Source organism: Eurosta solidaginis, chromosome 3 (genome assembly GCF_040869045.1).
Source record: "Eurosta solidaginis isolate ZX-2024a chromosome 3, ASM4086904v1, whole genome shotgun sequence".
In the NCBI taxonomy this organism is placed as follows: Eukaryota; Metazoa; Arthropoda; class Insecta; order Diptera; family Tephritidae; genus Eurosta; species Eurosta solidaginis.
The window spans coordinates 266845016-266862924 of NC_090321.1; positions in this window are offsets into that span (position 1 = coordinate 266845016).

Here is a 17909-nt window from a genome sequence, read left to right on the forward strand (position 1 = left end):
TTTAAGTTGAAACGATTCCAAAACAACTCAAATTTTTATTTTGTCGGAAACATCAACATTAAAAAAGGATGTGCCTTATTATCTTATTAGATTCGTTCGCGTGAGTGAAAATTCATAATGTTACTAACTTTGAGAAATCCTGTTCGTTCAAGCAAAACTCTTGCAACAAGAGGGCGTAATTTTGCATTTCGCTTGGACGAGAAGTTGCAAAATTGTACCCGATATTTTGCACAGTAAATTCAAAAAAGGGTTTTTTCGTTTTGTATTGATAACTGAAAAACTAGTTTTTTATTGTTTTACCATTTTGTGTGTTTTTTCGATTTGATGGTTTTCTTATTTTGGTGCTTTTTTTACAACAAGTGGCACCATCGTCATAAGTACAAAGTAGAGAGCGCAGTAAGCGTAAAATTTTCTTTGAAATTTACTTATGTATTGACAGTTGATCGCCGTTGAAATCACCTGTAAGATCAGTTGTGTTAACAGAAAAATCAGTTAGATTGATTAGGAATCTGTCAATTTAACAAAATTTTGTTAATTTAAGAGCGACAATTTCTCTTCTGTTGAAATGACTAAACTAATTTGTTCGCTTGACAAAGAACTCGGTCGAATTAACCATAATTCCAACAATTTCACCGAATTTCCGTTAAGTCAAAACAACAGAACAATTTGTTGATTTTACTAGCACCATTTCTTTCAGTGTATATGAAAATTAAACACTTTTCTCGTCTGTTAGTCTGTCCTAGATGAGTTAACATTGCAACAACTTACATATACATATTTATGTTTGTGTTATTTGTGTGTGGCATGCAGCATTGGATTTTTACAGGTTATTTTGTTCATAACTAAAGTTAAGCTAAATGTTATGTCACCAAAAACTTTTGCCACACATTTTTTTCTATTCTACCATTTGCATTATTTGTTATTTGTCATGTACAAATTTGTTACAAAAGTATGAGTTGTTGCTTTTACTTTATCTACTTTGCTCTTACCTGTAATTTATGAACATGCTGTCAGTTGCCAACTGGCATTAGCATTTGTCGTCTGCAACAATGGACTTATTCACTTAGTCACAGACTCACTCACACAGAAGTGCTAGTGCACATAACGACGCATGTCACAAGAAATTTCCGTAAATAAATATAAAAACAACTTTCCATAACACTTGTAAGCAGATAGGTAAGTACTTGGAGAAATATATATATCAAAGTACTTAGTATATAAAAACAGACACAGCTAAGTACAAAAATTGCTTTGGGGTTTAGAGCGTCATTTTGTCCTGCCATTGGCAATTTGTATTGAGTGCACTAATTCTAGTTAGCAAATCTTGTTGTTTGTTGATTTTACTTTTCCTTACTTACAATTTTTCTTCTTCTTCCTCCTCTTCTTGTTTTTGTTATTTAACAACTGATGTATGATGTTTATTGGTTTGTTGTCGTTACTACAGCTTAACTATAAGCTGCTTCAAATTAATCTTACAATTTAGCTCACTCAGTTATTACATGTCTTTGAGCTACTTTAATGATGCAATATAGCGATGAAAACGATGTATAAGTAGATACTTTGAGGAACATTATATTGCATGTAGATACAGTGGTTGAAGTACAGTTGGTTGTGGTTGAGTTATAAGTAACTAAGCAGTTGCGCGACTATACCCAACATTTTCATAGACCGTTGAAAACACTTGGCAAAGCGAAGCAATCAGCACATTTGTGAGATGTGTAAGCAAAATAAGGAAGATAGCAGTTACTGTTGGGTTAAGAGGTAGCTGCCCAGATAAGAGAAGCTCACTTGGACAACATGAAGGTCCGATATGATATCACATACAATAAAATAACGGTGACGTAGATATAACTACTTAGAGAATCGTTGGGTAGAAACGATAAAGTTCCGAATGATAACGATCTCAACCTTTAACAAATCCTCGGGAGATCCAAGTGAGTCGCGGCCGAAGTACTTTTGCCTAGTTCTGGTAAAAGCTGGGCAATCAAGCATAAAGTGATTCCACCTCATTATCTTCCATACAGCTGCATCAGAATGGAGTTTCCAGTATATTGAGACGTACCGCATGGATTCCCATGGGACAGTACCTTGCCAAAACCCCAATGACAATAGATAGGTGAGCCTTAGAGAACCCAGTTATTTCGGCAGACCTCCTGCCATCCACTTCCGGCCAGAAAGATCTTGCCCAACGTTTGGTGAGCGACTGGGGGCCAAGCTATGGAGGAGCAAATCACAGGGGGCCAGTGGAACGGCCGATTCAGTTGTACGGATGCGGGCTAAGAGATTCGCTTGGCAGTTACCCGGGATATCACTATGGCCCGGTACCCAGATAATCTTAATAATAAATAGTTCGATGCAATCGCAACCGAGGTCAGACACTCCCAGACAACCCTCGATCCTACAGTGCGAACTCAAGTCCCCAATCAAAGTAAACAAAAAAAAAAAAACTCTAACAATCCAGTTCCTAGTGTGTTATTGTTATTATAACTGAAAAAACGATTCCTGTAGGTTTTTGAGGGCAGTAGTGGGTAGTTCTTTTCCCGGTATATATCTAGTATAAGCCCGACTAGCATAGTCCGACGTTTTAAGGTCCCAACTTGGGCTAGGCCTAGGAGGAGTGACTCTGCAGTAGAAACCATTTTCAAATTATCTAGGAATCATTCAAGACAGCACGGCCCACATGCAGAGTTTTTTAGCTCAGAGTTAGATTTAACAAGTAAGGAAGGCTAAGTGCGGGTATAACGGAACATTACATACTCAGCTGCCAAATTACAGCTTGCAAAACTTTGTCCAAAATTTTACTAATTTTCTATTCTGCGTCATAAGGACCCACCAATTTTCATCGCTTTATCCGTCTTTGTTAATGAATTATCGCACTTTTTGCAAATTTTCGCTACCAAAAAAGTAGGCGTGGTTACAGTCCGAATTCGTTAATTTTAAATACCGATCTAAGATGAGTGCCCAGGAACTTACATACCAAATTTCATTCAGATACTTCGAAATTTACTCAAGCTATCGTATTTACGGACAGACGGACGGACGGACATGGCTAAATGAATTTCTTTTTTCGCCCATATCATTTTGATATATAGAAGTCTATATCTATATCGATTAATTTTTGCGGTTAGGGGGTGCCGTTATGTGAACAAACTTAATATAGATACCCTGTGAGCTCTGCTCAGCTGAGTATAAAATATGTCAAAAATGTACGAGTTTAACTATTCATGTCAGTCTAACTCAGCTCTGAAATCCAGTGATGAATCACTCTTGCCAATAAATGATTCTTTGGACTGAATGAAAGATAATGCTCCGGCTAAGAAAATATATGTATCGAAACCCGCCTATGGAAGCAGAGGTAGAGGGCGGCCCCCACTCCGTTGGAAGGACCAGGTGGAAAACGATTAAACTCCCTTAGTGTGACCAATTGGCGCCAGTTGGTGGAGCGAAGAAACGACTGGCGCGCCTTGTTGAACGGCCATAACCGTTTAAACCGTTAAGCGCCAATTAAGTAAGTAAGTAAGAGTCTGTGAACTCTATTTAAAGCTTTAAGTTTTTTGCTTCTAGCACAAAATACAAAAAAAAATCGATTTTATATGACAAAAAATAAAAATAATAAAGCAACTTATCAAAAAAGACAAAATATATGTATAAATTCATTATGTTTGGTGTTAATTGTTGTTAACCTTAACATACTTTTTTCAACAATTGATTTTCAATAAAAATTACTATAAAATCCTATATATCTTCTCCATTTTCATGATTGATTGCAAAAATTTAGTGATTAATATTTTTTTACCATTTTTTGTTAAACTTCCGCACAACGACAAAAAATTAATTGAGGACGGCTAGTGAGCAGATTGTAGTGCCTACACTGAAAGAAATTGTGCTAGTAAAATCAATAAATCGGCTCTGTTGTTCTTGACTTAACGGAGATTCGGGGAAATTGATCGAATTATGGTTAATTCGACCGAGTTCTTTGTCAAGCGAACAAATTAGTTTATTAATTTCAACAGAAGAGAAATTGTCGCTCTTAAGTTAACAAAATTTTGTAAAATTGACAGATTCCTAATCAATCTAACTGATTTTTTTGTTAACACAGCTGATCTCACTGGTCATTGCAACAGCCATCAACAGTCAATATATGAGCAAATTTCAAAGAGAATTTTACGCTCACTGCGCTCTCTACTTTGTACTTATGTATGCTGTGTACTATATGTATGCACATATTTACGTATGTGTATGGCGGCCGCCATGGTGTGATGGCAGCGTGCTCCGCCTACCATACCGAAGGCCCTGGGTTCACACCCCGGGCAAAGCAACATCAAAATTTTAGAAATAAGGTTTTCAATTAGAAGAAAGTTTTCCTAAGCGGAGTCGCCCATCGGCACTGTTCGGCAAGCACTCCGAGTGTATTTCTGCCATTAAAAATCTCAGTGAAAACTCATCTGCCTTGCAAATGCCGTAACATAGGTACTTTCGTACAAAGCTCTCGCAACAACTTTTGTTGTTCATTTGACTACTAAAACGGTCAATTACGAATCAACGATTTGTGCGCAGTTGATTCAACATCTTGTTGCGATGGATAAAAATTGACAGAAATTTCGGTTGAATTGACGTATTATGGTTGATTTTACCAGTCTTTTTCTTTCAGTGTACACAGCTACGAGTATTCATCACTTTGGTGGGTGAGTAAGATGGCAATGTTTTATTGCAACGTTGGGTAAAATTCACAATTGGAATGTTGTTGTGGAATGCCCGGCGAGTCTAGAGCAATTAAAATTTAAATTGTATACAATATCGACTTTAAAACGCTAACGATTGCAGGCAGTTCACTGAATATATATTTTTTTTTATAATAGCTATTCAAAAAGGAAGATGTATAGCATTTTTCAATTGCTTTTTTACTTGCTCTTTGTTGGGTCGCTTTAACATATGTTCATCAGACCTGGCAATCTATTTTTATGCCTTTCGTGAAAATGAAATGGTATATTAACTTTGTCACGAATCTCAAAATTGTAAGTTCTTAAAGGAAAATATATAGACCCACCAATAAGTATACCGAAATGATCAGGATGAAGAGCTGGGTTGATTTAGCCATGTCTGTCTGTCCGTCTGTTTGTATGCAAACTAGTCCCTCAATTTTTGAGATATCCTGACAAAATTTTTTGAACGGGTATATTTAGGTGTCCGATTAGACATTTGTTGGAACCGGCCGGATCGGACCACTATATGTATGTCCTCCATACAACCGATTTTTCAGAAAAACAGGATTTTTGTCACATCCTCGTCAATTTATCAGATTGAAGCTTCAAACTTCACCATATGCTTTCTGATACTGCAAATATTGTTGTCTGAATTGGGATGTTGACGATGCACAAGATTACCATAGCAAAGTCAAGATAGAAGTTTTCGAGCCTAAAAAATATTGGAACTGACTAATTTTCTAAATTTTGCACGCAAATAACCGATACAGAGAAATAGTTACTTTTGAATAACTTTTTTATCAATCAGTTTAGTAAGACAGAAAATATTATGGGATGATCTATTGACTATATTTTTTTTAAGAAGGTACAACTCCAAATATATTTACCTCAAACCAATAAAGTCCTCTCTCGGTGAACAAAACTCACGCTCTACAAGTCGCTCGTCATACATGTTCTGATGTATGGCTCGGAATAATGGACAGTGTCGAGAGAAAACGAGAATGCTCCTAAGGTGCTCCGGAAGACTTGAAGTTCTCTCAGTGATGCTAACTGCGAGTATCGAAGGAGGTAATATTATGAGCTGTATGGTGCAGCGAATAAAAACCCAAAGGTTTCGCTGGCTAGGTCATGTTTTCCTAATGGACGAAAACGCCCCGTCCAAAAAAGTATTTCAGTAGACACCGCAGTTTGGAAGCAGAGATCCAGACATCCACTGAGTTGGGAGTTACCGTTGGAGGAGGACTTGACCTCCATTGGTGCTCACAATTGGCGTCAGTTATCGCTAAACAGAGATAGCAGGCGTGACTTGTTACGAAACTGCCAAAATCGCTTAATCGGTTAAGCGCCAATTAAAGATGATGATTAATAATATTTGGTACATGGGCTAGATTCATCGTGGTTTACTAACTTTTGGTATGTAGATCACTTAGATTGTGGCCAAGCTAATTGGGGAGAAGTGAGAAAAGTCACATCCGGTGTAATATTGGGACTGGTGGCCATTTCGATTTCATTGTAGAGCTGTTTTAAAGATAAAATCAGAAATTTCAATGTATTTGTACTGGTACGGGATAATTTAGGAACTATTTTTGGAGTTATTTCGGGATTGCGTTTGTCGTCACTTAGGGAATATTCGGGGACCATTTCGCGATCAATTCGGAACTTTTGGAGAAATTTTAGGGAGCTTTTGTAATGAAAGATTTCAAAACAGGTTTGGGACTGTTTTTGACGTCATTGCGAACTGTTTTCTAAAACGGTTGAGGGCTATTTCAAGATGATTTAAAGATACTTACGCCTTTAAAAAAATTATGTTCGGTCCACCTTGAGCAGCCGTTCTTATGTGATTGAGTCACTAAGGCAACCCGACGTCGAACTTCAAAGCATCCAGATATCCAAACAATATTGGGTGTGCATACCGACTTACAACATATCGAAATAAAGAAATCCCGAAACATATACTCCCGACGTGACCAAATTCCTATAACTCATAATCCCGACTAGACAGTTCGTAATCTCGTTACGATCAAATCACGACAACATGCAAATTGGGAAATAACACACGACGTCATAAAACAATAGACATATTTGTTACTCTTCTTTTATTTAAGACGTCTCTGCATATCAACACTTAATCGATCCAACACCGGCTACGCCATCTGCAGTGTTTTTGTGCGGAATACCTTTTTGGGTAAGCGGCCTTCGGCATCGTTTCAAACAAATACTTCTTGCTTACTAAACACCGGCTAAGTGATCCACAGTGTGTTTGCACAGAACACCTTACTGTCGGAATTATATACTGTCGGCATTCTGAAGTCGGTACAATGAGGTGCACTCCTCACATTTCATAGTTCATATAGGTTCCGTCTAAGCATTTTTGGGAAAGAAGGAAGTTTTCAGATGGATTACAATATCGTTTTGGGATTAGCTCTGGAATTTTTAAAGATTGGAACATGTACGACCGTTGCTTTTCTGGCATTTTTCAAAGTTTATATTCATTTTTTCCCAATCTGTTTCGCAACTATTTAGGGGGCTACTTTGGTATTATATCAAGATAGTTTCAGGACTTTTCATAATTGTTTGAATTATAATAGCGAAACGTTTCGGGTGATGTTTCAAGAGTATCTGAGACTGTTTCGGAAATCATTTCAGTATTATATAAGGGCTATATCGCAATAATTTTTCGTTTGTTTTTCGTCGTGCGACGGGGATGCCGGTTAAGACTGGTAAATAATAACTTTAAGACCCATTTAGACTTTAATTTACTATATTAGCATTGATGTGCCAAATTTAGTTTAGGTAGCTTTTGCATATTCACACCACAACGATTGAATGAAATAAAATATGATATCTATTCCATTGTCGCTTTCTTATAACATTTCATTGGAGAAGCGCATGCCATTCTCGCATGCTCCTTCCCTTGCAGATGTCACTCAGCTTTTTATGGCTTATAACAACAATTACAATTTAACTATGATGCGATGGTGAAATGACTTTAGTATGGGGAATTACACGAATGCCAGGTGCCATCAATTCAAAGCGCTTGACTAGAGCGTGCTGGTAAAAAAGTAAATAAAAAACAAGTAAGGAAGGCTAAGTTCGGGTGTAACCGAACATTGCATACTGAGATAAGAGGTGAAAAAAAAAAATTCACCATGTAGGAAAATGAACATAGCGTAACCCCGGAATGTGTTTGTATGCATGTACATCTATCAAATGAAAGGTGTTAATGAGTATTTTAAAAGGGAGTGGGCCTTAGTTCTATGGGTGGACGCCTTTTCGAGATATTGCCATAAAGGTGGACCAGGGGTGACTGTGGAATTTGTTTTTACGATATGGGTATCAAATTAAAGGTATTAATGAAGGTTTTAAAAGGGAGTGATGGTAGTTGTATATGTGAAGGCGGTTTCGAGATATCGACCAAACTGTGGACCAGGGTGACCCAGAACATCATCTGTCGGGTACCGCAAATTTATTTATATATGTAATACCACGAACAGTATTCCTGCCATGATTCCAAGGGCTTTTGATTTCACCCTGCAGAACTTTTTCATTTTCTTCTACTTAATATGGTAGGGGTCACACCCATTTTACAAAGTTTTTTTCTAAAGTTATATTTTGCGTCAGTAAACCAATCCAATTACCATGTTTCATCCCTTTTTTCCGTAATTTTCGATATCGAAAAAGTGGGCATTCGGCCATTTTTTATACCAATACAAAGTGAGTTCAGATAAGTACGTGAACTGAATTTAGTAAAGATATATCGATTTTTGCTCAAGTTATCGTGTTAACGGCCGAGCGGAAAGACAGACGGTCGACTGTGTATAAAAACTGGGCGTGGCTTCCACCGATTTCGCCCTTTTTCACAGAAAACACTTATCGTCATAGAATATAAGCCCCTACCAAATTTCACAAGGATTGGTAAATTTTTGTTCGACTTATGGCATTAAAAGTGTTCTAGACAAATTAAATGAAAAAGGGCGGAGCCAAGCCCATCTTGAAATTTTCTTTTATTTTTGTATTTGGTTGCACCATATCATTACTGGAGTTGAATGTTGACATAATTTACTTATATACTGTAAAGATATTAAATTTTTTGTTAAAATTTGACTTGGTTGGTTGGGCGTTGTTCTCCGATTTTGCTAATTTTTATTAAGCGTACATATAGTAATAGGAGTAACGTTCCGACAAATTTCATCATCATATATTCAACGACTGCCAAATTACAGCTTGCAAAAGTTTTAAATTACCTTCTTTTAAAAGTGGGCGGTGCCACGCTCATTGTCCAAAATTTTACTAATTTTCTATTCTACGTCATAGGTTCGACTCACCTACCAAGTTTCGTCGCTTTGTCCGTCTTTGGTAATGAATTATCACACTTTTTCGGTTTTTCGAAATTTCCAATATCGAAAAAGTGGGCGTGGTTATTTATAGTCCGATATCGTTCATTTTAAATGGCGATGCCCAGGAATCTACATACCAAATTTCATAAAAATACTTCAAAATTTACTCAAGTTACCGTGTTAACGGACGGACGGGCGTGGCTCAATCAATTTTTTTTTTCGATACTGATGATTTTGATATATGGAAGTCTATATCTATAACGATTCCTTTATACCTCTACAACCAACCGTTATCCAATCAAAGTTAATATACTCTATGAGCTCTGCTCAACTGAGTATAATGACAGAAAAAGACAGTGAATAGAAACTGCATAGACAATAAGTATAAGTAAGTAAGAAACCAAGTACTCTAGTTAAGGATGCCGTTTTGACACTACTTGAGTGAAAGTTAATTCGAAGCTAAGATGTAACTGTCATGGAAACTCTCAGGTTTGTACTTTCATCGAATTGTACTGGAAACACTATCCATGATTAATAATCTCGTACTTACTTTGCATTACCTTTCTTCTACCCTCTCTTTCTAGCTTTTAGTCATTTTAATACTATGCCTATCCCTCTCTTCCTCTACCATTTTATGTCTCCTTGCTCAACGACATCTACGACCTTCCCTCATCCAGCTTTTCTTCTTTTTCATCTGAGCTTCTCTCTATCTCCTTCAAAAAACGCACTTCCTCCTCCGCCTACTTCCCAAAAAAAGTATTCCAAATTTAAAAAAAAGTCGTCTTCTGGTACACTTCCCGCTAAGAGACTTAGTTCCAATATTAATCTAAAAAAAATGTCAATAAAGTTAACCAAAAATGAGATTCTTTAGAATAGGTTAGCTACTTCTCGGAACGAAAATACTCAAAAATATCATAATTATAGAATCCCATTATCAAAATACTTTCGCCTAGTTCTGACAAGAGCTGGACAGTCAAGCATGAAATGCCTGCATGATTCCACCACGGGGTGTTTTCTAGTAGTTGGGAAGCGCCGCAGGGACTCCCGTTAGCCTTGGTGAGACCAAAAATTTCAGTAGACCGCCCGCTGTGCACTTCCGGCCAGAAGGATCTCGCTACCCTGCAAGATTTAGTATCCTCCCAGCTGAACCGAGGCACATTTATAGAGGAGCAGACCACAAGTAACCGGAGATACTCTGTATTCTATAAAGCCAACTACAATTAGTTCAGCTGTACAAATTCGGGGTAGCAGATTCGCGTGACAGGAATATTGCTTTGAACGTGTAACCAAATGATCCTAGTTTTAAAATAAGGAAAGGGGTGTTAGAGGCGTTGGTTCCACATTACAATTGAAGAGATGGTTGGTGTCATGTGGGGACACATTGCAAGCGGGGCATACATTTTGTATGTCGGGGTTGATTCTGGATAGGTAAGAGTTTAACCTGTTACAGTATTCAGCCTGAGGTCGTCAGAGTCTCGACTGCTAAATATGTGCTCTACCTCTTACATGCCTTTGGAATAAAAGCAGGCTTGACCTTGTTACGGGTCAGGCGTGTAACCCAGTTTTTAAGAGATTTGGAAGGAATTTAGTTAAAGCGCACACGGTGATTCGTGGCCGTTTCGTTCTATATTTTATCCGAAGTTTATGCACTTCAGTTCACTAAGGAGTCGGTTGCTTTTTTAGTTCACTCAAGGTCAGTTAACCTCCTTATCATCTGAGCCAGCTGCGAGTTGAATAACTAGAACTGGTCTAGCTTATGCTTTTCTAAACTAAAAGCCGACTTATCCAATGCATGCTCTTCATCTGAAGTATAACACATACCATCTTTCTCAATGCTCTTGAAACTGCTAGTTTCCTTGAACCTCTGTGCTTGTTGAGTACGACAGTGTACTGGTGCAACAACAACAGCTAGAAAAATGCAAAAAAAAAGTTTGGAATAACTTTTTATTATTATGTAAATATTTGTATTACATACCAAAGCTTCCAATGAGGATTAATATTTTAATCAAAATATTTACATGCACACATACATACACAGACTTATTCTCGATTTGATTATGCACAGCAACGCAATTATGCAGATAGAATATCAGAAAATCACAATCCCATGTAAATCCCAATAACAAATTCATTTCATTTAATGCATCCTTGTCGCATTGCAATTCAAACTGTAAGCATATACACATACACAAAAACATACATTTTAAAATTGCATATTGATTGGCTCGATTGCACTAACGTACTTGGATGGCTATATTCCCGAGAGGGCTCTTCATTGCATGGACACGTTTGTAATCAAAATCGACTTTAATGCATTACAAATATATATATGTACGTATTAAAAAGTTATAACCACACATACACACACATATGTATGTACATTTATTTCTGGATAATTACAATTTTAAAGTAAATACAAGAGTTCCGTTGATTATATCGTTGAGCAAAAAAATCATTATAGAAAATAGCGGTCCACTAAAAAGGTAAGTTTCGGTGTTGGGTTGTTGTTGTTGTAGCGATAAGGACACCCCCTGGAATTTTATCGGTTCGTATAGTACTTTGCGAGGTATATATCTGGTACGCACCATTAAGAAACAATCCCAACCACAGCTCCATGAGTAGTTTGGGGTCGCCAGAGCCCCGTCACCTTAAAATGTATATGATAAATGCATATTTATTACAGGATGCGCCTAGCATAGGTGAGGTTGACAATTGGGATGCGGAAGTTATAAATTGCGCTTATTAATCCCTTGAACCCCTCCTTAGTCAACAAGTAAGGTTGTTTATCCATGTGAACGAACGTCTTGCCACAACAAATTAAATGAAATTGTATGCTATACGTCCAAAAGAAACACATAGTAGAAAACTGCAGGCCTGTCAAAATACCACGTTCAAAGTTGTCACAGTATGTCTTCTTATGTCTCCAAGACATGACGAACATAGTCTCTCTAGAGCCTCGCCTGCGGAATAATCAGGATTCGCAACGTGATGGTGAGGTTGTTATTTGGAAAGAGGAAATTATGAATTGTGCTGGCAACCCCTTGACAGGGTTGTGATACGCCATCCCGTTAAACCGAGCACCCACTTAAAATGCTGTCAGTATACGAAGGAAGATTTCATCACCTTTCTTTGCTGATGTTTTGTATTGCAAGCAAGTCAATTTAGGATTCTAGTCGCATAGTTTTTCGATAATCTGGCGAACGCAAATGGTTTAATTAAGACTAATTGGTATATATAAGTATCTGATTGCACGAATATGCCATCATCCGGCGCGCTCACCGAGGACATTCAAAATGGACTGAAATGTAACCAAGTGGAATTGCAGAAGAAATCCACTCACGCTCTCTCAGCCTAAAAACTCAAATCAAAAGAATTCTGACATGAAAAAATTATGCATTTTTATTATACATACCAAAAAATTCAATAGGTGAAAGTTTCAAGTCCCGGAAAATGCTTGCCGTTGGAGCAATAATTACTTATTTATTTATTTATTTATTTCAATAATAAGTCAATGGACTTCAACCCTTACAGATACAAACTAAAGTTAAGAATTACATATTTGAAAAACAATACAGGGTATTTAGAAAGCAGAGTTTAAAATACTTAACGGTTTCGGTTTTGGGGCGGAAAAAAACTATAGAGTTACAACAGTACTAATAGAGTTAAACACACGGAGCGTAAGAGCGATAGGAGCATTACTGGAATAGTGGGGCTTAAATTTGTCACCATAAAATGGATAAAACTACGAAAACACCTCCGAGGAATATTAAATCGGATCCTGCCCAATAAATATGGACAGTCAACGGACTCATTAATAATATCATATCACGTAAATAACATGCGTAGTTAGTACTGATTTGGGATTTTTCAAAGGCTTAAGGCTTAAAAGCAGAAGTCGTGCCGAGAAGTTTAAAGGACTGAGGCCATATTTGAGAAACATTTTTTGTATTATTTCAATCCTGGTAATAGCAGTTTGACTACTTGGTCTGCAAATAAATAGGCCATATTCTAGGTGAGACCTCACAAAAGACGTGTAAAGTTACTTAAAAGTGTAGGGATCTGAGAATTTGGCAGCATTGCGCCTCACAAATAATATGATTTAGAAGTTATGAAGTTTATGTGTTTACTAAAAGAAAACTTATTGTCAAAGACAACACCAAGGTCTTTAATCACATTAACACATTGAAGGTTAAAATTAGAAATACTATAATTTGTAGTTAGAAGATTAATTTTCTTCGAGTAGGTCATCATACTTGGTAACGTTCAGAGGTATGTGAATAACCTGAATAATGAACGCAATAACTAGCTGATATGGAACTGCACAGCTGTTGAAAGAACATCGAAAAACAAGTAAGGAAGGCTAAGTTCGGGTGTAACCGAACATGACATACTCAGCTTAGATTTGGAGACAAAATAAGGGAAAATCTCCATTTAGCAAAATGAACCTAGTGTAACCCTGGAATTTGTTTCTATGGCATTGGTTTCAAATGGAAGGTATTGAACAGTATTTTAAAAGGGAGCGGGCCATAGTGCTATAGGGATATTCGGGATATCGCCATAAAGGTGAACCAGGGGTGACTAGAATACGTTTGTACGATATGGGTTTAAAATTAAAGGTATTAATGAGGGTTTTAAAAGGGAGTGGTAGTAGTTGTATAAGTGAAGGCGTTTTCGAGATATCAAACAAAATGTGGACCAGGGTGACCCAGACCATCATATGTCGGGTACCGCTAATTTATTTATATATGTAATACCACGAACAGTATTCCGGCTAAGATTCCAAGGGCTTTTGATTTCGCCCTGCAGAACCTTTTCATTTACTTCTACTTAATATGGTAAGTGTCACACCCGTTTCACAAAGTTTTTTCTAAAGTTAAATTTTGCGTCAACAAACGAATCCAATTACCATGTTTCATCCCTTTTTGCATATCTGGTATAGAATAATGGAATTTTTTTTCATTTTTCGTAGTTTTCGATATCGGAAAAGTGGGCGTAGTCATAGTCGGATTTCGGCCATTTTTTATACCAAAATAAAGTGAGTCCCGATAAGTACGTGAACTAAGTTTAGTAAAGATATATCGATTTTTGCTCCAGTTATCGCGTTATCGGCGGAGCGGATGGTCAGAGGGTCGACTGTGTATGAAAGCTTGGCGTGGCTTCAACCGATTTCGACCATTTTCACAGAAAACAATTACCGTCATAGAATCTATGTCTCTACCAAATTTCACAAGGATTGGTAAATTTTAGTTCGACTTATGTCATTAAAAGTGTTCTAGACGAATTAAATGAAAAAGGGCGTAGCCACACCCATTTTGAAATTTTCTTTTATTTTTGTATTTTGTTGCACCATATCATTACTGGAGTTGAATGTTGACATAATTTACTTATATACTGTAAAGATATTACATTTTTACGTTAAAATTTGACTTAAAAAAATTTTTTTTTTAAAGTGGGCGTGTTTGTCATCCGATTTTGCTAATTTTTATTTAGCACACATATAGTGATAGCAGTAACGTGCCTGCCAAATTTCATCATGATATCTTCAACGACTGCCAAATTACAGCTTGCAAAACTTTTAAATTACCTTCTTTTCAAAGTGGGCAGTGCCACGCCCATTGTCCAACATTTTACTAATTCTCTATTTTGCGTCATAGGGTCAATGCACCTTCCCAGTTTTATCGTTTTATCCGTCTTTGATAGTGAATTATCGCACTTTTTCGGTTTTTCGAAGTTTTCGATATCGAAAAAGTGGGCGTGGTTGTTGTCCGATTTCGTTTATTTTAAATAGCGATCTGAGATGAGCGCCCAGGAACCCACATACCAAATTTCATCAAGATAACTCAAAATGTACTCAAGTTATCGTGTTTACAGACGGACGGCCAGACGGACGGACGGACATGGCTAAATTAATTTCTTTTTTCGCCTAGATCATCTATATCCATCTCGATTAGTTTATGCCGTTACGGATTACCGTTTTGTATTTGTATTTGTATTTATTAGGCAATTCATCCCAGCACAACAATTTGGCAAAAATTATTTATTATGATTATTTATTTTTTTAGTGCTAGTCGGTAAAGGGCATAAAATAGGAACAATTTAAACTTGAAACTTAAAGCTAATGACTATGGCTAAGAAAAGTTTACAATAAATAATCTATTTAGTAAATAATAAATAAATAAATAAACGAATGATAGAGTACATTTGCTTAGAAGGAATCAGTATTCTAATTGTCTAGGTTATTACAGAAACTTGTTAATTCTTTATTGAAGAGCAGAGCATTGCTTATAAGCCTAAGTCTAAAAGGGAGCGAGTTCCAAAGACGTATGGAAGTAATGAAGAACTGGCGATCAGATATTAGCATACGATGACTGAAGTGAGTAAGGAGAACAGATATAGATGACTGGAGAAAATTTAGCCTCCAATACAGATAGTCAGGTTTCTTCATATATATTAATTTATGTAGCGTAGTGAGCGTTTTAAGTTTAATAAGGTTATCGAAAGAAATTTTTAGCAACCTGTAAGCATTATGAGAGACGTGGTGAAGTCTTTTCAACCCATAGACGTATCTAGCAATATTGTTATAAACAACATTAAGTTTCCTATTACATACATACACTTAGAGTAAATCTCACAACGATAAAGGAGCGTAGGTATTAAGTACGCTTTTGCTATTAGTAGACGAATATGTAACGGAGTAAAATATTGTGTAAGCCAGAGTGTACGAAGCATCCCATACACTTTTCCACTGAGCGGAAGATGTGATTTTTCCATGTCAAGGTTTTGTTAAAAACTACACCTAGATTTTTTGCCGTGTCAACGTATTCTATAATAGTGTTGTCTAAAATTAAATTTTCCATTCCACTTTTATCTAGTGACCTTCTATGAATGACTATACATTTCGACTTCTTAGGTTTAAGACATAAGCCGTTCATAGAAGCCCACGTACCAATTTGACACAAATCGTAATTTAAGTTATTAATACACGAACTGGGACGATCACTAGGACAGCACATATACAATTGTACGTCGTCAGCATAAATGTGAATATTACAATACTTTAGAACACCAGGCAAACCGTTTATATACAAAACAAATAACAGGGGACCAAGGATTGAGCCTTGTGGGACGCCTCTTAAAACACTGACGAAGTCAGACTTTCTGGTAACAACACTTACTGCCTGAGTTCGGTCGGCCAAATACGATCTGATTTGGGGCCTTAAAACACTGACGAAGTCAGACTTTCTGCTACCAACACTTACTGCCTGAGTTCGGTCGGCCAAATACGATCTGATTAGGGCTGTTTCACAGTTGGAGAAATTAAATAGGTTGTCCAGCTTCTTGCAGAGAACGGTGTGGTCGACCGAGTCAAACGCTTTTGAATGGTCGAGAAGAGTTATGAAAGCAGTAAAATTTTTGTCAACTTGTTCTCGAATATCCTCTACCACCGATAGGAGCGCCGTTTTACAGCTACGATTTGACCTGAATCCAGACTGGAAATCTGTGAGCAGGTTATTATCCTGCACATAAGTATTTATCTGGCAGTGCAAAATTCGTTCGACGACCTTGGAAAGGATAGGCAGAATAGCTATGGGTCTATACTCCTTGTTTTGCTTGGGGATTGGGATTACCTTAGCAACTTTCCAACATTTGGGAAATACACAGGACGTCAGCACAGATTTAACCAATTAGGTTAAGTGAGGAAGGATTTTAGGAAGAATTATTTTTAAAAATTTCGGACATATACCATCGAACCCCATAACATTAGACTTTACTAAAAGAATGCGAACAAAGTTAATATACTCTGTGAGCTCTGCTCAGCTGATTATAAATATCAGGCTAATAAACCAACAAGGGCCGCCGTGGTGTGATGGTAGCGTGCTCCGCCTACCACACCGAAGACCCTGTATTCACGCCCCGGGCAAAGCAACATCAATTTTGGAAACAAGTTTTTTCAAATAGAAGAAAATTTTTCGAAGCTGGTTCGCCCCTAGGCAGTGTTTGGCAAGCACTCCGAGTGTATTTCTACCATGAAAAGCTCTCAGTGAAAACTCATCTGCCTTGCAGATGCCGCTCGGAGTCGGCATAAAACAAGTAGGTCCCATCCCGCCAATTTGTAGGAAAAATTAAAAGGAGCACGACGCAAATTAGAAGAGAAGCTCGGCCTTAAACTTCTTTGGAGGTTATCGCGCCTTTTGTTTAAATTCATTTTAATAAACCAACAGAGGATTACTTTTGGAAAAAGTGGTTGCTGTAAATAAAGATGTTGTTTCATATGTCTCTCCTCAAATTTGTGTGAGTACAGCTTAGAACCAAAAGCCATTTGGGAAAAAACTTAAAGCAGCTAGTTTTAGGGAAGGTGTTTGGTTCTTCTTTTTGGCTTGAAAGCAAATGTACCCAAAATCCTCGCTCATAATGTGATACTCTGCGAAAGTGCAAAGACAACTTAATCCATTAATCAGATAAGAGCCGACTTTGGTAACAATGGGAATGCAGAGACTATTGTTGTTGTTTTTTATTTATTTATTTAAATATAGTAATATATATTTACAGAACTATTGTTTAGGTTAACAGTTCACTTAATTGTAATTTAAATTTAGATTTTTCAATTGAGAAATCTATATTCAAAGAATTTGAGAACAAATTGAACTCTCGTAAGATTCTAATGAGGGGAGCGTAATATGCATAGTTACTTAGTCTTCACGGATTCAATAAAACCAAATTGGCTACATTGTCCAGCTCATTTTGAAGATTGTGGGCATTAGAAACACAAGAAATGTTTGAAAAGATCATTCGCATATAAAAGGAACTGAGAGCATAAAAAGCAGGAAGATATATCATTAATAAAAATAACGAAAAGAAGTGAACCTAG